The 21,038-nt window shown below is 44.9% G+C and overlaps 1 protein-coding gene and 1 pseudogene across 2 annotated transcripts in view; one reads left to right on the forward strand and one right to left on the reverse strand.

Annotated features, from left to right (window-relative positions):
* CMTM8 (CKLF like MARVEL transmembrane domain containing 8) overlaps positions 1-21,038 on the reverse strand; it is a 131,380-nt gene that overhangs the window by 18,355 nt on the left and 91,987 nt on the right. The gene's annotated exons all lie outside the window — the stretch shown is intronic.
* Positions 18,099-19,246, forward strand: LOC100450446 (ATP synthase subunit O, mitochondrial-like; annotated as a pseudogene).

The raw sequence follows: 21,038 nt of genomic DNA on the forward strand, positions 1-21,038 counted from the left end.
GGTTCAAGCGATTCTCATGCTGCAGCCTCCCGAGTAGCTGTAATTACAGGAATGCACCACCATGCTCGGCTAATTTTTTGTATTTTTAGTAGAGACGGGGTTTCACCATGTTGGCCGGGCGGGTCTCGAATTCCTGACCTCAAGTAATCTGCTCGCCTCATCCTCCCAAAGTACTAGGATTACAGGTGTGAGCCACTGCACCTGGCCAACTACTGTGCCTGGCCTGATAGATTTTAAAAGTCACTTTCTGATTTGTAGAGATCTTTACATAAAAGAGATGGTAACCAACTATATATGTGGCAAATATTTTCCCCATCCAGTTTTATTTTTCAAAGTCATAGAGTCTTTTGTCTATGGAAGTTTTAAGTTTTTACATAATTTTTTTTTTTTGAGACAGGGTCTCACTCTGTTGCCCAAGCTGGAGTTCAGTGGTATGATCAAGAGTCACTGCAGCCTCCACCTCCTGGGCTCAAGTCATCTTTCTATCTCAGCCTCCTGAGTAGCTGGGATTACAGGAATGCACCACATCTGGCTAACTTTTTGATTTTAATTTCTTTGTAGAGATGAGGTCTCGCTATGTTGCCCAGGCTGGTCTCGAACTCCTGGGCTCAAGTGATCCTCCTGCTGTGGTCTCCCAAAGTGCTGGGATTATAGGTGTGAACCACCATGCCTGGCTGACATAATTGGTTTTCTTTAACTCTTTTATTTTTACCTTCTTAGCAAGGTCATTCTCAACAGAAGATTATAAAAACATTCTCCTGTATTTTTATAGTTTTGTATATATGCTTACATCTTTAATCCAACTAGCACTGAGTTATATATATGGGATAAAGAAAGGCAAATTTTATTTTTTTCTAGCAGATAGACAACTGACCCAATATCACTTATCAGTGTCTTCAGTGTCTTCCAATATATTGTGGCAGTTTCTGGAATCTTTATTCCATTCCATTCACCCATGTTCATCTGCTGTGTCAGTGCCAATGACTGTAGCTTCAACATGTATTTCATGTATTTTAGCATTATTGGAAAGTATATCAGACTGAACACCTAATTTTGCTCCCTCCAAAAACCCTTCTAAAATTTTCAAGAGGATGGGTTGAATAGGAAAGAGACAACAGTAACATTTTTAGAAGCTTAGAACAGAGCCAGGTGTGGTGGCTCACGCCTGTAATTCCAGCACTTTGGGAGGCCGAGGCGGGTGGATCACTTGAGGTCAGGAGTTCGAGACCAGCCTGGCCAACATGGTGAAACCCCACCTCTACTAAAAATACAAAAATTAGGCTTGACGTGGTGGCTCACGCCTGTAATCCCAACACTTTGGGAGGCTTAGGTGGGCAGATCACGAGGTCAGGAGTTCAAGACCAGCCTGGCCAATATGGTGAAACCCTGTCTCTGCTAAAAATACAAAAATTACCCAGGCATGGTGGCACGTGCCTCTATCTAGTCCCAGCTACTCAGGAAGCTGAGGGAGAAGAATCACTTGAACCTGGGAGGCAGAGGTTGTAGTGTCACTCCAGCCTGGGTGACAGAGCGAGACTCCGTCTCAAAAAAAAAAAAAAAAAAAAAATTAGCCGGGCCTGGTGGCACACACCTGTAATCTCAGCTACTCGGGAGGCTGAGGCAGAAGAATTGCTTGAACCTGGCAGGCGGAGGTTGCAGTGAGCTGAGATCACGCTGTTGCACTCCAGCCTGGGTGACAGAGTAAGACTCTGTCTCAAAAAAAAATAAAAAAAATAAAAAAATAAAAAGCTTAGAACACATATGAACAATGGATAACTGACTTAATGACCCTGAGAAAGCTGAGTTCTAAGGTGGTTAACAGGTAGGTCAAGAAACAAACCAACTTCACTGCAAGGTCTAAAAAGACTCAGGTAATTCTAGGACAGGAAGCGAAGGTTGGGGGTGGGAGAGGAGCGGCTAAAATAAGGAGGATTGGTGGGAAGCTGTTTGAAAGTGGCTAAGTCCTTACCCTTTGCTCTACTGCAAGCTGCTGGGTGATTGCCCCACTTCTGTCATTAGTGTGAAAGTTTATTCTCTAGATTAGGATTCCTCAACCTCAGGCATATTGACATTTTGTGCCAATAAAATTCTTTTTTTTTTTGAGACATAGTCTCGCTCTGTCGCTCAGGCTAGAGTATAGTGCCATGATCTTGGCTCACTGCAACCTCTGCCTCCCAGGTTCAAGTGATTCTCCTTCCTCAGCCTCCTGAATAGCTGGGATTACAAGCGTGCGCCACCACACCCAGCTAATTTTTGTATTTTTAGTAGAGATGGGGTTTCACCATGTTGGCCAGGCTGGTCCTGAACTCCTAACCTCCAGTGATCTGCCTGCCTTGGCCTCTCAAAGTGCTGGGATTACAGGCGTGAGCCACTGGGCCTGGCCTGGGCCAATAAAATTATTGATCTGGACTGCTGCCCCGTGCACTGTAGGATGTGTATAGCAGCTTCCTGTCCTCTACCTACTTGATGCCAGCAGCTGTGCTCCACCTCCCCACTCTTAATGGCAATGGAAAATGTCTCCGGATATTGCCAAATGTTCTCTGGGAGGCAAAATTACTTCTGATTGAGAAACAATGTAAAGAAGGTAAAACGAAATATTCTCTGGATTGAGGGGCACAGTTGAAGGTTTGAACATTATAGTGAAAACAAGGGGCTTAAATGACTAAGTATTCAGTATGAAGACTTCCTCATCTGTCCAATCCCTAACGTTTCCCTCTGCTTGGATCTAAGAATACTGGCAGCCAGGTCTTCATTAGCATAAGAAAAAAGACAAAGATACTGATTTTCGGGACTCCCCAACACGCAGCCCAGCCAGGTCAATCTTCAATGAAGTTCAAGGGTCATAAGCCCCATCCACATGCTCAGAGCATCCAGAGAGCTTTGCACTCTTAAAACATAGGCAGATAACCAAGATTATTGGATCTATGAAGAAAGCAAAGCCTATATAACAGGGCAGAGAGCAAAAACCAAAAAACAAACTGAAAGAAAGTAACTTTGAAGGGGTAGAAGAAAACATTTCCCACCCCAAAATCATCAGTATCTTAGAGAGAAAAGATATTACAAAAGTGAAAAAGAAACAGAAGGCTGCAAGAAGGACACAAAAATAGTCCTTCAAAACAAAAACTGTTTTTTAAATTAAAAATGGAATAGTAGAAATTAAAAACTCAATAGAAATGCTGCATGATAAAATCGAGAAAACCTCCTAGAAAAGATAACAAAGAAAAGAAAAAAAACAGGTGAGATAAAGTAAAAAAGTTAGAGGATGGGTTCAGAAGGTCAAACATCTGATTAAGAAGTTCCAGGGGCCAGGCGAGGTGGCTCATGTCTGTAATCACAGCACTTTGGGAGGCTGAGGTGGACAGACTGTTTGAGCCCAGGAGTTCAAAACCAGCCTGGGTAACATGGCAAAACCCCATCTCTACCAAAAAAATACAAAAATTAGCTGGGTGTGATGGCACGTGCCTGTAGTCCTAGCTACTTGGGAGGCTGAGGTAGGAGGACTGCTTGAGCCTAGGAGGTCAAGGCTGTAGTGAGCTGAGATCAGAGTCAGATCTTGTCTCAAAAAAAAAAAAAAAAAGTTCCAGGAAGAGAGAGTGAAGAAAATGGAGGGAAAGAAATCAGCTACTCAAGAAAACTCAAAATTTATGGATGTGAATTTCTATATAAAAGGACTCCTCTAAGTACCCAGCACAGTGGATGAAACAGACCCAAATCAAGGTACATCATGAAATTTCAGAACATCAAGTACAAAGAGAAGGTTCTTTAAACCACCAGAGAACAAACAGGTTTGCCTAATAAAAGAGGCAGAAACAAGAATGGCTTTAATCTTTTCTAAAAGTAAATAGAATGTTAGAAGACAATGACCAATGATCTCAAATTACTGAAAGAAAATTATTTTGATCTAGAAATTACCTGGCAAAAATTATCAATGAAGGGCAAGTGGAGAATATATTTTTTTCGGATATGTAATATCTGAAAAATTTACCTTCCATGCACTCTTTCTTAGGAATCTACTGAAGGACATGACTCACCAAAAGGAGAGCATAAACTTTAAAAAAGGCAACATGGAATAAACCAACAAGAGAACTACAGAGAGAGGTGAAGGTTATCCCCAGGATGAAGGGAAATCCAAGCATGACAGGTGACTCAGACATAGAAGGTAACCAGATTGGAGTAGAGTGACTTGAAAGACAGCCAAGCCACGTTAAAGGCTCTCATCACCATGCCTGGTGTCATTTAACTTTATTTTTATCGATTGAAGCTATTAGGGAACTTGCTCCATCACAATGTGGGAGGAAAGCAAGAAAGACGACAATAAGGAACATAAGAAAACAAGGAATTCAACCCAACAGAAAGGCAAAAGGAATTCCACAAATGACAGTCAAGGGAGGACCCCAGGAGAAATACATCCAAGATAAAAATGGGAACTCTGATTATATGATGTGATTGGTCTTGTTGGAAACTTCACTGAGAGGCAATTGGAAAAAATGGGAGACAAAATTAGCTACAAAGCCCGGCCCCTCAAGAGTACTGAAGCCCCGAGCCCCCCAGCACTTGTGTGTAAAGCCCCCGTCCCTGCCCCCTCCAAGCCCTGCCCGGCCGGACCTAACTTATTTTATTGTCACAGCTGAGTGCTGTGCTGGGAGGTGGCCAAAGTACAGCCCACAGTAGGCCTGTAAATAGTCCAGCCCCGTCAGCATGTGCTGGTCCAGCCAGCCAGCTGCAGGCGAGTTGTTTCTAGAAACAGAGTCTCTATAAAGAGAGAACTAACGCCAAAAAAAAAACAAAAAACAAAAAAACAAAAAACCTAAGCAAAAAACAAAACAAAACAAAACAAAACAAACCCACTCTATTATTAACCTTAGTAAAAACCAAAAGAAATCATTGTTCACTACAACACTCAGCTCTAAATAATATTTATGTAAGGATAAGAAACACAGAATATTGACTTAAATCATAAACGAATAGGCTGAGCACAGTGGCTCATACCTTGGAATCCCAGCACTTTGGATGGCTGAGGCAGGAGGATTGCTTGAGCCCAGGAGTTCAAGACCAGCCTGGGCAACATAGGAAGACTCTGTCTCTGCATTAAGTAAATAAGCAAGCAAGCAAGCCAGGCATGGTGGTGCATGCCTATAGTCCCAGCTACTCAGGAGCCTGAGGTGGGAGGGTTGCTTGAGCCCAGGAGGTTGAGGCTGCAATGAGCTGTGATTGTGCCATTGCATTCTAGCTTGGATGACAGAGTGAGACCCTGTCTCAAAAAAAGAAAAAAAAAAAAAAAAAAAAGAATTATAACATAGAGAAAGGAAGCTTCAATCATGTAGATGGTGCCACAGACCAAATGTGTGCTTCCCAAATCCATATGTTGAACCCCTAAATCCCAGTGTGATGGTATCAGGAGGTAGGGCCTTTGGTAGGTAATAAGGTTTAGATGCAGTCTAAACCTCTCATGATGAGATTAGTGCCCTTATAAAAAGGGACACCAGAGAGCTTCCTCTCATGCTTTCTCCACTGATATGCACCAGAGAGAGGCCATGTAAAGACACAGCAAGAAGGTGGCTGTCTGCACCCAAAGGAGAGAGCCCTCACCAGACACCTACCCTGCTGTCACCTTAATCTTGGACTTTGTCTACAGCACTATGAGAAATAAATTCCTGTTGTTTAAGCCACCCAGTCTATGGCATTTTGTTATGGCAGCCCAAGCTAAGAGAGAAGGTAACAAGAAGTGACTAGTTAACATGTAGAATTGAATCAGAAATGGCAGCTCACATATTATTTATAACTATAGATACAGCTAAAGCCAGAGTAGCTGTCTCTGAGGAGAAACATGGGGAGTTATGGGAGTGAGAACTTCTGTTTTTCACAAGCCTTTTGGGTCTACAGGTATTTGACCACCCTACTGATGTCAGTTGATTTCTAGAATTTTCTTTTCTTTTTTTTCTTTTTTTGAGACAGAGTTTCACTCTTGTTGCCCAGGCTGGAGTGCAATGGCATGATCTTGGTTCACTACAACCTCCATCTCCTGGGTTCAAGCGATTCTCCTGCCTCGGCCTCCCAAGTAGGTGGGACTACAGGCATGAGCCACCACGCCCAGCTAATTTTGTATTTTTAATAGAGACGGAGTTTCACCATGTTGGTCAGGCTGGTTGGGAACTCCTGACCTCAGGTGATCTGCCCACCTTGGCCTCCCAAAGTGCTGGGATTACAGGCATGAGGCACTGTGCCTGGCCGATTTCTAGAATTTTCTGGCTAAGCCATCTGCAGTAACAGCAGCTTTGGTCCTTTCCAATATTTATATCACCTGTTTCTTTTTCCTGGATTATTGCATTGGCTTAAATCTCCAGAACCACCTTCCAGAACACAAGTGTGGTGACAATCCTTATTTTATTCTGTTTTATCATTTTAATGTTTTACATTTTTATGTGTTGTTGGTTTTTGATAGATGATGGATACCTTTTATGGAACTAAAAGTTTCTACTTTTTAGTGACCTAAGGTTTCTTTTCCAACCTCTCCTGTGAACAATAAGTTAATGAGCTCAATTAAATATATTTTCTGTATCTCCTTTTCAAAATTAAATATAGTATTACTAATACAGCTAAACCTTTTGATGACCCAGCATCATCACAAACATCAAATATTTCAATTGCTGCCTTGTGCTATAAAAGGAAATTGCTTGCTTCTATTTGCAATGGTACCAGATTATGTGTGTTTTTCTGTGAAGAAAAAAAAATTGTTGTCTTTTGAGACTGGTCTCATTTTGTCATCCAGGCTGGAGTGCAGTGGCGTGATCACTGCTCACTGCAGCCTCAACCTCCCTGGGCTCAGGTGATCCTCCTACCTTAGCCTTCTGAGTGGCTGGGACTACAAGTGTAAGTAGGTGAGACTACACCACCACACTCAGGTAATTTTTTAATTTGTAGAAACGAGGTCTTGCCATGTTGCCCAGGCTGGTCTTGAACTCTTAGGCTCAAGTGATCTGCCCACCTCGGCCTCCCAAATCCTATTATAGGATTACAGGCGTGAGCCACCATGCCCAGCCTAAAGAAATTTTTTAAATTGAAAATCAACTCACCTCTTGCAGCTCTCAGTGAGCTGATTTCAACTGCCCTCCTCTGTCCTTTGTGTGTACCCTCCTACCTCCAAATCATCTTTATTCGAGTATACTATGGACTAAGAAAACAAATGTCAGGTTTTTTGTTTTTGAGACAGGGTCTTGCTCTGTCACTCAGGCTGGAGTGCAGAAGTGCAATCACAGCTCACTGCAGCCTCGATCTCCTGGGCTCAAGCGATTCCCCCACCTCAGCCTCCAAAGTAGCTGGAACTACAGGTGCGTGCCACCATGCCCAGATAGGTTTTAAATTTTTTGTAGAGCCGGAGTCTCACTATGTTGCCCGGGCTGACTTCAAACTCCTAGACTCAAGTGATCCTACTGCCTCAGCTTTCCAAAGTGCTGGGATTACCGGTATGAGCCACTGATTCTGGCACAATTTTTAAAATCATCCAGAAAGACAATAAGTTTGTCCCTGAGGACTCCCTGTGGTGTCTATGAGCTTTGTGACAGCAGTTCTGCTCCTTAGAGGAATTATCTGATGGCAGTGTTAAAGAGTCTCATTTATTCAAATACCTACTGAGTATTATTGTGACACAGGTTTTCTAGGCACTGTTGGTGGGGCAGGAAATGCTACATTGCTATAGGACATAAGTTGGCTGATTTATTTTTGACTTTAGCCTTGTCTGGCAGGAGCACCATTATTGAAAATGTACTCTAGCCTTGAAAACAGGTAACTTTTGACAATTAACTAGGCTAACCTAGAAGCAATGCACCAGCTGTTCCCACCTGGCTTAGCTCAGGGGATCTGCATTGTTCTGGTGAGATCTCAGCATACCTCTGAAATACACCTCATTAGATTTTAAATCATTTATCATACTAATTCCTTGCAATGAAGCGGCATTGGAAATAGTGATTACAGATTTGCTATTATGTGGCCTGCCAGAAGAGAACCAACCAATATTACCATACCTTGCTGTTCTACTTCTGGTGTACATTTAATATGGCACATATGTGGCAACATTCATTCATTCAAAAACCTGAGGTCTTGGCCGGGCGTGGTGGCTCACGCCTGTAATCCCAGCACTCTGGGAGGCTGCGACGGGCAGATCACTTGAGGTCAGGAGTTTAAGACCAGCCTGGCCAATGTGGTGAAACCCCGTCTCTACTAAAAATACAAAAAATTAGCTGGGCGTGGTGGCACATGCTTGTAATCCCAGCTTCCTGAGAGGCTGAGGCAGGAGAATCACTTGAACCTGGGAGGCAGAGGTTGCAGTGACTTGAGATCATGCCATTGCACTCCAGCCTGGGTGACAAGAGTGAGATTCCATCTCAAAAACAAAAACAAAAACAAACCACCTGAGGTCTCAATGGCAGTGCAACGATGGGGAAAAAAAGACATGGTCTTTGCCCCCAATTGATACTTAATTACAAGCTGTAATAAATCCTATGAAAAGAAACTATGGTGATACAAGAATGTGAAGCACAAGGACCCAACCAAGTCTGGAAGGTCAGAGGAAGTCAGAGACAAATAGGTGAATGAGAGTTAGCCAGGCAAAATTTGGGTGGTGGGAGGAATGCCAAATCTCTGAGACAGACACCCCAGCTGGTGACATGGCTCTTTGCAGGTCTTGACTTGACACATGAAGACTTTGCAGGTGGAAATCCACTTGCAAAGGAGGCCTGGCATCAGACAGCAGTCTCCAAGGATGGCACCTTTTCTTAAAGCCAAGACTTATCCCATAGTGGTTTGAAGGCCAGAGAATGTTAGTGTTGGATTGATTAACTCATTTCACAGATGAAGAGACGCTTACAAATGAAGAGAGGTCCAGGACACATTCAGAAGCAACCAGCCTAGGGTCATGGAGCCAGTCAGGGGTCAAAGCAGAACTAGCGTTCAGCGGCATCTTCCAATCTGGTGCTACTTTTATTTATCCCATAGTCTTCATTGTTTGATTCCCTGTTCCTTCCGTCTCTTTCCTCTCTGGCTGAGGTGACACTACAGCACATGGTAATAGCAGACTGAGAGGCAGAGTTTGCTTAGTGGGGAAAATCCTTACTGTGGAGTCAGTCTACCTGAATTCCATTAGCCCTCGGGCAAGTTACTAACCTGAGCTTCAGTTTCCTCAACTGTAAAATGGGGATACAGAGGCTTCCCTCCTAGGGTGTGGGAAGACAAAATGAGTTAATCAATGTATGCACAACAGTGCTTGCGAGGTGCTGTGTCAATTATTACCACTATGCTAATAGTATTGCCAGGGTTTACAATGGCTCTTAGGAGGAACACCTCTCCTCTTTCTCAGGTAAAAAACCTACTTTTCTCTGTAACTGAAGCTTTTTACACTTGTGTGGAGCCAAGAAGTCTATTTCCAGCTCCCTGGATGTATGGACTGAGCTTGAGAGCTCTCTCATGAGTAATAATGCCAACACGATGTCAGGCTAAGTGAACCGTGAATGCATAACCCTGAAGCTCTGTCTTCCCTGCCCTGTGTGGACACCTGAATGCCACACGGTCCACCTCAATACCATAGTTAGCATGCCCCTGTTCCTGTTTGGTTAAGTGGTATAATCAAGGCCATCTGGCCTGGTAGGAAGAGCTGGGCTTTGAATTCTTACCACCTGTGTGACTAGGCAAATAGCTTTCATCTATTCAACCAATATTTATCGAGGACCTCTGTGCCCAAGCCCCAGTAACAGCAGAATATCTACTATGCAGTAAGGAAGCACTTCTTGTACCTTACCTCATTTGACCCACAGAGCTAGCCCCCTAAAATAGGTTTTTGTTTTTTGGGTTTTTTTGAGATGGAGTCTCATTCTGTTGCCTACGTTGGACTGCAGTGGTGCGATCTCGGCTCACTGCAACCTCCGCCTCCTGGGTTCAAGTGATTCTCCTGCCTCAGCCTTACGAGTAGCTGGGATTACAGGCGCATGCCACCACGCTCAGCTAATTTTTATGTTTTTAGTAGAGACGGGGTTTCCCCATGTTGGCCAGGCTGGTCTCAAACTCCTGACCTCAGGTGATCCGCCCACCTTGGCCTCCCAAAGTGCTGGGATTACAGGCGTGAGCCACCATGCCCTGCCTTAAAATAGGTTTTATCATGATGATTTTATAGATAGGAAAACCAAGGCACAGTGAGTTAAGAAACTTAGTCCAAGTTTATTTATTTTTTTTGAGACAGAGTCTTGCTCTGTCGCCCAGGCTAGAGTGCAGCGGCAACCTTGGCTCACTGCAACCTCCAATCCCTGGGTTCAGGTGATTCTTCTGCTTCAGCCTCCAGAGTAGCTGGGATCAAAGGCACATGACACCACACCTGGCTGATTTTTTAATTTTTACTAGAGAGGGGGTTTCGCCATGTTGGCCAGGCTGGTCTTCAACTCCTGACCTCAGGTGATCCACCTGCCTCGGCCTCCCAAAGTGCTGGGATTACAGGTGTGAGCCACCAGGCCCGGCCTCAAGTTTTTAAACTGTACTACACATCAACATCATGCCACAAGTAATTTAACTTTTCTGTGCCTCAGTTTCTTCATCAATAAGTAGAGATAATACATATTTTCTAAAATCCACATAAGACAATATGCTCTACAAAGGATAGTTGCTATTGTGATTAATACCTTAAAAAAAAGAGCAGTTTGGCAGACCATAAGCCTGCCTTAGAGGAATAGGCTGGTGTTTGAGACAGAGAAGCTGGCTCCTGACGTGTTCTTAGGGATGGGACATTACCTGGAATGCCACCAGCCAGTCCTTTCTCACGTGCAAGATTCTGGGCATATGGAGATTCTAGAAAAGGCAGCAGAAGCCTCTATGCAAACCCACTCCCACATCTGCAAAACAAGATGCCAGGCAGCTGCCCACCACTGTTGGGCCACTAGGGAGTGCCATCTTCAGACTGAACAGGGCTGATCATGACAAGGCCTTTTGAAGTGCTGGTCTTTCACATGGCATCTTGGTTAAGGACAAGTACATGGAAAACAGGATGGCAACTAATCCTATTTGCTCTGATGGCTTAAACGTCTAAGTTAGAGAGCATGCTGCTCTTAATTCAATGAATTCCAAGAAATCTTGCAAGAAAGGTGATATATTACAGAGTTTGACACAGGAGCCATATTGAGTCAGTAAACAGGCTATGGGCACCTGCCGCATGCTACGCACAGTACTGAGTGCCCAGGGTACAAAGGGGAATGAGGCTTGGGTCTCTGCACAGGAGGAATTTGCCATCTAGTGCAAGAGACAAACACAATTCAGTTCTTTCTTTTTCACCAGGGGTTGGCAAACTTTGGCCCACGGCCACATGCGGCTCACTGTCTGTTTTGTATAGTCAACGAACACAGCCATGCTTATTCATGAATGTATTATCTATGGCTGTTTTCACACTACAACAACAGAATATGTGGCCTCTTGGCTACATAACCTGAAATATTTACTATCTGGCCCTTTATAGAAAAAGTTTGCCAATTCCTGTTTACCACCACATACACTCTCTGCACTAGGAAATATACACACATGCACATATATGTGTACTTATGGTTTTGTTACCTGTTTTCCAAATCAGGTTATTAAATATATCAAGCCAGAGAAGATTATACAACGAAAGAGTATACCTCTTTCCTGGACCATCAAGGAGTTACATTATCCTCAAACTGACCTCTCCCTACATTTGCTTTCCAGAGTCACAGGGGCTCTTCAAGCCAGTCACCTCCACTCTCATCCCAGGTTCGGAGCCCTTCTGTTTAGCAAGCATGGCGACCATCTTCACTTATCCACTAGAGGGTATCCAAACACTGCTTATGAAAGACTAAGGTGATACAGCCAGACCCTGTTCAATGGAGAGAGATCAGAGTTTACCATCTGGATGAGTTCCTACACTTAAAACGCCTTGCACAGAGGTGGCAGGGCATGGAAGAATAAACTGGACTCTCACCCATTAGTACCAGACATTGCCTGGAAACAGATCTGACAAGAAATGCATCAGCTGGCTGAGATAGGATGAATTAATACAAAGACTTGGAAGGGCAAATTTAATCCACAAATTCACAGCCTCCTCCTTCTACCCCTGCAAAGTTCTTTTTATTTATTTATTTATTTTTTTGAGATGGAGTCTCACTCTGTAGCCCAGGCTGGAGTGCAGTGGCGCGATCTCGGCTGACTGCAAGCTCTGCCTCCTGGGTTAACGCCATTCTCCTGCCTCAGCCTCCCAAGTAGCTGGGACTACAGGCGCCAGCCACCTCACCTGGCTAATTTTTTGTATTTTTAGTAGAGACGAGGTTTCATTGTGTTAGCCAGGATGGTCTTGATCTCCTGACCTCGTGATCCGCCCGCCTTGGCCTCCCAAAGTGCTGGGATTACAGGCGTGAGCCACCACGCCCGGCCTACCCCTGCAAAGTTCTCACTGAAGTATGTTTAATACTTTATAGGGGAATTGTGTGGAGCATCAACCAGCACAACCGAAGGGCTTCAGGCCTTGCTGCTTTCTCCAACAAGGCACTTGGCCTGTGGGCTAGAAAGGTAGTTTTTAATTGGGAATGGAGAGCTGGCCCTTAGCAGAAGCATGTCTGGATTGCCTGGGAGGATTTCAAACCATGTGGTCATCTTTCTGTTTTCAAACATAGCATGAAGATGGGCATCTCCTTCTGGTCCTCTCTGACCTTTTCTGAAGTCCAACTGTATAGGATTTCTTTGGGTACTCTAGAACAGAACAAAACTTGAGGCCTAGATGTTGCTAGTAATTTGTGAATTACCTTATTCTTGCTTAGGACTTTAGTCTCACGTTCTTCGATCAACTAAAGACTGGCACTGTGACAACACCACAGGACCCTGATTTTCCCAGCAGGCAGTGGAATGGAAATCGACTTACTGGGCTGGCTTTAAGATATGCCCACACATTCTTTGATGCTCTTCTTGAAGGTAAGCTGGACTTACTGACTTGCTTTTGATGAACAGAATGTGGCAGAAATTATGCTATGTGACTTGGGAGGCTGTCTCATAAAAAGGAGATAGCATCCACGTTGTGAGGACACTCAAGCAGCCTTGTAGGGAGGTCAACATGGAACAGAAATGAAGTTTCCCACCAATAGCCAGCACCAACTTGCCAGCCACGTGAGTGAAGCTGATTCTGCAAGCTGAATCCTGGGAAGTGGATTCTCCAGCCCCAGTTAAACTTTAAATGACTGTAGCTCTGGCAGACATCTGATGGAGCCTCAGGAAAACACCTGAGCCAGAACTGCTCAGCCACGTTGATCCTGAATTCCATATGTACAGACACCGTGAGTGATAATGAATGTCTTCTGCTGCTTTAGGCTATTACATTTAGGGGTAATTTGTTACACAGAATTAGATGACCAATATACCAAGTATCATCCAATTTTGCCTTATATACAATAGGTAGTGTGTTAGGTGCAAAGCCTGGAAGACCTGGGTTTGTCACTAATTTCCTGTGTGACCACAGACATAACTATTTCTCCTGAGCCTTGGTTTGTACCTCCACAAGATGGGTACAGCACCACCTAGGTTGCTGCAGGGCCTTAAGGTGTTTTGTGATCGGCAAAGATATAGGTAAAAGCAGTGATATCAGTCTCATGTTTTTTCTTCCAGAGAACATGATTTAATGCTTAGCAGAGTTGGTTTATTAGCAGTAGTGGCCCTAGGGTATTCAGTCAGTGAAAGAAAGGAGTGGGAGGTGTCCCATGCCTGTAATTAGAACCACTGGGCTAAGGGTGCTGAGGAACCTCAAGGGCAGAGGTTGGCATGCTTTTACTGTAAAAGGCCAGGCCGGGCACGGTGGCTTACACCTGTAATCCCAGCACTTTAGGAGGCCGAGGCGGGCAGATCACAAGGTCAAGAGATCGAGACCATCCCAACCAACATGGTGAAACCTCATCTCTGCTAAAAATACAAAAATTAGCTGGGTGTGGTGGCGCACGCCTGTAGTCCCAGCTACTCAGAAGGCTGAGGCAGGAGAATTGCTTGAACCTGGGAGGCGGAGATTGCAGTGAGCCAAGATTGCACCACTGCATTCCAGCCTGGCGACAGAGTGAGACTCCATCTCAATTAAAAAAAAAAAAGGCCAAATAGTAAATATTTTTGGCTTTGTGGGTCACATGATCTCTGCCACAACTACTCAGTTCTGCCACTGTAGCATGAAAGCAGCCATAGACAATATGTAAATGAATGGGAGCAACTGTGTTCTGGCTGGACTTGGCTGCTGGGCTGTAATTTGCCAACCTCTGCCTTGTAGCCTTGGATTCTCCAATGATGTCTGGTCCCAGGCCAGCAGGATCAGCATCCCCCAGAAGCGTGTGAGAAATGCAGACTTTTAGGTCACACCCAGACCTGCTGAATCAGCATTTCTGGGAAGGAGCCCAGCAAAGTGTCTTCCCAAGCAGCTCAAGTTTAAGAAGCCCTATTTTCTTCCCTCTTTCTCATGGGCTGCTCCACACACCAGGGATTTAAGAGGAATACTGGATGCTGATGACCCAATCCGAGATCTTCTCAGGACTCACAAAGAACACAAATCTTCCCCCAGAATCAGAGAAAAACACTTGGATCATGGTCCTGGGTCACCAATAAGTAAAGTTGCAGCCTGCCCCAGCCAAACAGCTTAGAGTCTTCAAGAACACTGAACAAACTGTGTGAAAAGACTCTTAGAGTGAGGGGATTGGATTTGGTGATATTCCAGGGCCACCTCTGTCTGTGCAGGCCTGGATGGTGTTGTCTGTGGTCAGATGCTAACCTGGCTCCCACATTTACTTACTTCTTTAAACACTTTTCCATTTCACATGTTGGTTTCTGCTGTGGTTTGAATGCGTCCCCCAAACTTTATGTGCTGGAAACTTGGTCCTCAAATGCAGCAGTGTTGAGAGGTGGGATCTTTGGGAGGTGACTGGATCATGAGGGCTCTGCTCTCACAAATGGATTAATCCATTCATGGATTAATGAGTTATCACGGGAGGAGGTTTGTTATCACAAGAGGGAGACTGTTTTAAAAGTCAGTCTGGCTGTCTCTCGTGAGCCTCCTTGCAATGTGATGCCCTGCACTGCCTCAAAACTCTGCAGAGTCCCCACCAGCAAGAAGGCCCTCACCAGCTGTGACCCCTTGGCCTTGGACTTTCTGCCTCCAAAACTGGAAGAAACAACGGTTTTCTTAATAGATGACCCAGTCTCAGGTATTCAATCATAGCAACAGAAAACAGACAATTTCCTTCTGTTTTGGTGAAGCATGGGGGAATAAAAGGCAAAGAGGAGAAGAAAAAAATGAATGCTATCTCCTAAGGAACAGAACTGAGATAAAGGCTTACAGGAAAGAGGATAAGAGAGTAGTGAGGAAGAGGCAAGAGTCCCTATAAAATCAGCTTCTTCCATTTCTGTGTGGGAGAGAGACGTTTATTGAATGACAATAAACGTCTTACCTCCAGCACCATCAGTATTTGTATAGGATATCACCAGTTACATCGCTCACATCTCATTTAGCCACACAACAGTTGTATGATGGAGATATGATTATCTTTATTTTAGAGAGGGAAACCAAGGCTCACAGCAGTGAAAGGCTATGTTCAAAACCATGTTCTGCAAAGCTGCTGGAGCCCTGGCTGAAAGCCAGGTCTAAGGACTCCTTTCTGCTACAGAGCCTCCCAGCACTGCCTCAGGTCCACAGCCCAGTTTGAGGTCAAGATAAAATCTTACATGTATAAGCCTTGATTTGTGCCGACTCCACTTTATCACAGGTCCCCTGAAGGGACTGCACAGAGCCTGAGAACCGGCTCTACTTGGGATAGCTCCACCTCTGTCCTTCTACCTTTAGGCACTAGGGAGAAAGGTGAGAGGAGGGAGGGACATCACACAAAAGGTTCAGATGCAGTTGTACAGCTGTGCATGTATCAAAAGTCACGCAGCTACTCTTTAATGTCAATCTCAAAAGAAATGAAATAAAAATCAAACAAGGAGGATTATGAAATGCTTGCCTCCACCAAAGATGCCAAGCATTTGCCCCAGCACTGGCGTGTGTGAGAATCCATGCCCTCATGCTGCCCTGGAGGGCCTCTCCCACTTGGTCAGGGCTGCTTTCTGGAGTCTGTCATTCCCTCAGTCCACTTGCCCTCTGGATGTTTAACTTCCTCTGAGTGCAGGAAGTAAGACTGTGCGCTTCATCTTCGAGGGAGAGTTCTGATCTCCCGCCCTGCAAGTCTCCTTGCTTTTATGAAGCTGAAAGGGCCCTGGCAGACATACATGCCCTTTAGGAATCTGTATTCCTTTGTCATGTCCAGTCTTAATTCTGAAATTCCTGGGTTATCAGACCTTCTTTCAAACAGAAGAAAATTTGGGAGGGCCTTAAATCATAATGATCAGTCCAGGAAACACATGAGAACAGGTGACCTTCGACACATCTGTTCTACCCAATTAGCCTTTGCCCCCACGGCTGCAAGCTGCACCAGGCTCAGTAGGGTCCAATGGCCAAGGTCAGTAAACTCATGGCTGCAGAGATGGAGTTGACCACCTGGCCCCTGAAAACAAGTTTAGGAATGTCAAGCCCTCCGTGGAGGTGAGTCTGCCTGCGCACATTTCCATGCTGCCTTTTCCCCAGGCCAGCCGGTCTGCTTCCAACCAGAGATGTATAGCTTACCAGAGAGTTCCACCACCCACCACCTAGTGCGTCTGACTCCAACATGCCACAGTGGTCCTTCTTTGTCTCCATCCGTCAGGAGATGAGCACAAATACGCTCAAGGTAGGGAGAATGACATGTACAGGAAGGCTTCATACTCTCTCAGCTCTCCCAGGAAAGGAGTGGGATGGAGGGCGCAGCCTGGTGTCAGCTTGGCAGACCCACTGGTGCCCCTGGAGACCAAGCCAGGTCCTTCCTTCCATCTCTGACAGAAGATCCCCGGCAGGACAGAGTTCTCGCCCCTGGCCAGGCCTCCCTACTTGGGCAGAGGATGTCAAAGGTATGCTATTACTGAGGGAACAATAGTAGGCACCGAGGCACTCAGGTAGACACTGAGAGACCCAGCCCCCAAATGTGCCAGCAGCTTCTCCCTTTCCTCCCTCCCTCACCAAGACGGCCCAGGGGCTAGGGGAGCAAGAGTGCAGGAGACCCTTGGCCTCACCTTCTGGAAGGTAGGAGTTGGCCTAGGATTGCAGTTTTCAACTGAGGCAGCGGAGGGCAGGCATGAGCGGGGGATGTCACAGGGTAGCAACAACACATCTTCCTGCAGCTTTCACTTTATACAATTTTTTTTAACTGGGGGAGGGGAGGTGAACTTTAAGTAGAAAGAAATTAAAATTGATTGTCACGTTAAGGCAAAACAATATGGCAAATACAAATTTGAATGTATTTTTAAGAGAAAACACGAGTTGGCTTCAAAAAGTTCAAATTGTGCCAAGTTGGGGAGCTTCTGGGACATGCTCCTTTACTTTTTTTTTTGAGATGGAGTCTTGCTCTGTCGCCCAGGCTGGAGTGCAGTGGTGCGATCTCAGCTCACTGCAAGCTCTGCCTCCTGGGTTCACACCATTCTCCTGCTTCAGCCTCCAGAGTAGCTGGGACTACAGGCGCCCACCACTACGCCCAGCTAATTTTTTGCATTTTTAGTAGAGACGGGGTTTCACCATATTAGCCAGGATGGTCTTGATCTCCTGACCTCGTGATCTGCCTGCCTGGGCCTCCCAAAGTGCTGGATTACAGGCATGAGCCACCACGCTCAGCCAATAGACTATTTTTTAGAGCAGTTTTAGGTTTACAGAAAATTGATTGGGCCAGGTGTGGTGGCTCATGCCTGTAATCCCAGCACTTTGGGAGGCAGAGGCGGGTGGATCACCTGAGGCCAGGAGTTTGAGACCAGCCTGGCCAAGATGGTGAAACCCCATCTCTACTGAAAATACAAAGTTAGCTGGGCGTGGTGGTACGTGCCTGTAATCCCAGCTACTCCGGAGGCTTAGGCAGGAGAATCGCTTAGAACCTGGGAGGCGGAGGGTGCAGTGAGCTGAGATTGCACCACTGCACTCCAGCCTCGGTGACAGAGGGACACTCTGTCTTGAAGAAAAAAAAAAAAGACAGGGGAAGATGGCTGCCCCAGCAGTGTCCGGGCTCTCCTGGCAGGTGGATGTTTCAGTACCTCTGTGGTCAGACCATTTGCCAAGCTTGTGAGGCCTCCTGTTCAGGTATACGGTATTGAAGGTCACTATGCCACCACTCTTTATTCTGCTGCATCAAAACAGAATAAGCTGGAGCAAGTAGAAAAGGAGTTGTTGAGAGTAGCACAAATCCTGAAGGAACCCAAAGTGGCTGCTTCTGTTTTGAATCCCTATGTGAAGCGTTCCATTAAAGTGAAAAGCCTAAATGACATCACAGCAAAAGAGAGGTTCTCTCCCCTTACCACCAACCTGATCAATTTGCTTGCTGAAAATGGTCGATTAAGCAATACCCAAGGAGTCATTTCTGCCTTTTCTGCCATGATGAGTGTCCATTGCGGAGAGGTGCCTTGCACAGTGACCTCTGCATCTCCTTTAGAAGAAGCCACACTGTCTGAATTAAAAACTGTCCTTAAGAGCTTCCTAAGTCAAGGCCAAGTATTGAAATTGGAGGCTAAGACTGATCCGTCAGTCTTGGGTGGAATGATTGTGCGCATTGGAGAGAAATATGTTGACATGTCTGTCAAGACCAAGATTCAGAAGCTGGGAAGGGCTATGCGGGAGATTGTCTAGAAGTGTTGGTTTTCTGCCATCAGTGAAAATTCTTAAACTTGGAGCAACAATAAAAAGCTTCCAGAACAGAAAAAAAAAAAGGAAAAGAAAAATTGATTGGAACATGCAGAGTTCCCACATATCCCCTTCTCTCCTCCCTGAGCTCCCCTATAATTTATATAATTGATAAGCCAATTAATGACACATTATTATTGACCAAAGCCTATAGTTTACATTAGGGTTCACTCATGGTAGTAGGCATTTTATGGGTTTAGACAAAAGTATAATGACATGTATCCATCATCAGAGCCAGCACACAGTATTTTCACCACCTGAAACCATCCGTGCACTGCCTATTCATCTTTCACCTGCATCATTTCTAACCCTTGGCAACCAGTAATCTTTCCAATGTCTCTGTACCTTTTCTTTTCTTTTTTTTTTGGTGGAAAAGTGAATATGTTAATACTGTGCTGCAGTTACAAGAAATGGATTAGATCTAGCAAAATGGTTCGGTCTTTAGAAGAGTGCTAAATGAGAAAGAATAAAAAAAAATGAAATGTAGCCCAGTGCTTCCCAAACATCAGTGTGTACACAATCACCAGGGGTCTTGTTAAAATGCAGGTGCTGACCTAGCAGGTCTGGGATGAGGCCTAAGGTCTGCATTTCCAACAAGCTTTCTGGTGATGCCCGTGCTGTTGGTCCGCAGAACATACTGAGCAGCAAGGAGCTAGATGAGGAATCACACAATTACAACCCAGTAGCCAAATCTGGCCACAGTGTTTTTGTATGGTCCACAAACTACAAGTGGTTTTAAACAGTTGGAAAAAAATCAAAAGAATATTTTGTGACATATAAAAATTATATGACATTCAAATTTCAGTGTCCATAAATAAAGTTTTATTAGAACATAGCCATGCTCACTCATTTGCATATGACGTTGGCTGCTTTTGTGCTACAATGACACAGTGGAGTAGTAGCAAAAGAGTCCATATGGCCCATAAAGTCTAAAATATTTACTATTCTGGCCCTTTACAGTTTGCCAACTGCTGATCGAGACTGCTACCATCTATGTACATTAAAAAAACACACATTCCAAACCTTCCTGTTTTATAAGAATACATACAAACAGCATATACATCAAACACATATTAATAACGGTAGCCCATGGGAGAAGGGGAGGGGATAACAGTAAGAAATGAGGATAAAAGGCAACAAACCAAACAAGGGGGGCCTTCTGAGGACCAATGAGGGTACAGTGCCATGAACTGGGTGGGGAAGTTAACTCTTTTCCCAAGTCCAACAGAGTTTGAGAATCACTGACCAAGGCTTTCTCACTAAGCATCTCTCTCCTCTTACAGGAGGCCCCCAGAGGCCCCATCGAGTGGTCTCTATTTTCAGAGACTGGCTGCTTTATACAGATGCAAGAAGGATCGAGGCCGCTGAGCGTGCTAAGGACAGCATTAGAAGGCACTTCCCTAACCAGCCCAAATTCATGTCTCAGCAACCTTGTTTCTCAGCCCCTCCCCATGAGGCCTTTACCCTACAAGGCCAGATCTCCTTTCCCATCACCTCCTTCTGTGCCCTTCTCCAAGCTCCCCACCCCTCACCTCCTGACTCCTCTCTGCCACTCCTCAGGGATCAAAACCCACTGTGATTTTGCTTGAGATTCTATCCCAGCTAAGAAGCCCCCTCTCTCTTCCAGCTGGGTCTCACATGGCAGAGGTCACCTTCCTTATATACGCCTGAGGCTACTGATGCTCAGAGGTAACTGTCCCCACTGCAGGTCTGCAGCAGGTGGAACTAGCAACCAGCACCCCAGCTTTACATCTTGTGCTGCGTCCACTGCGACGGGCTGCACCTAACCCAGCCTCATATGGACAATGCCTTGCTTTTCTAATTGTACTGTGCTTCTGTAGGATTTCAACTTTTCCATCCAAAATTTGCTTGAATCCTCATTTATTTTACAGTTGCCTCACAATTTAGGTGTTGCTTTTTTTTTCTTTTTATTCATGACTTACGTGTGTGTGTGTGTGTGTGTGTGTGTGTGTGTGTTCAAAAGAACGTAACATTTAATACCTTAATCATTTTTAAATACACAGTTAGTGTTGACTGTCTGCAAACTGTTGTGCAGAAGATCTCTAGAACTTTTTCATCTTGTAAAAGTGAAACTGTAGATGCACTGAATAGCAACTCCCCCTTGCACCCTCTCTTTATCCCTTGGCATTCTACTTTCCATTCTACTTTCTAAGAGTTTGATTACTTTAGATACCTTATATAAGTGAAAGCATGCAGTATTTGACTTTCTGTGACTGGCTTATTT

This window comes from Pongo abelii, chromosome 2, assembly GCF_028885655.2.
Source record: "Pongo abelii isolate AG06213 chromosome 2, NHGRI_mPonAbe1-v2.0_pri, whole genome shotgun sequence".
In the NCBI taxonomy this organism is placed as follows: Eukaryota; Metazoa; Chordata; class Mammalia; order Primates; family Hominidae; genus Pongo; species Pongo abelii.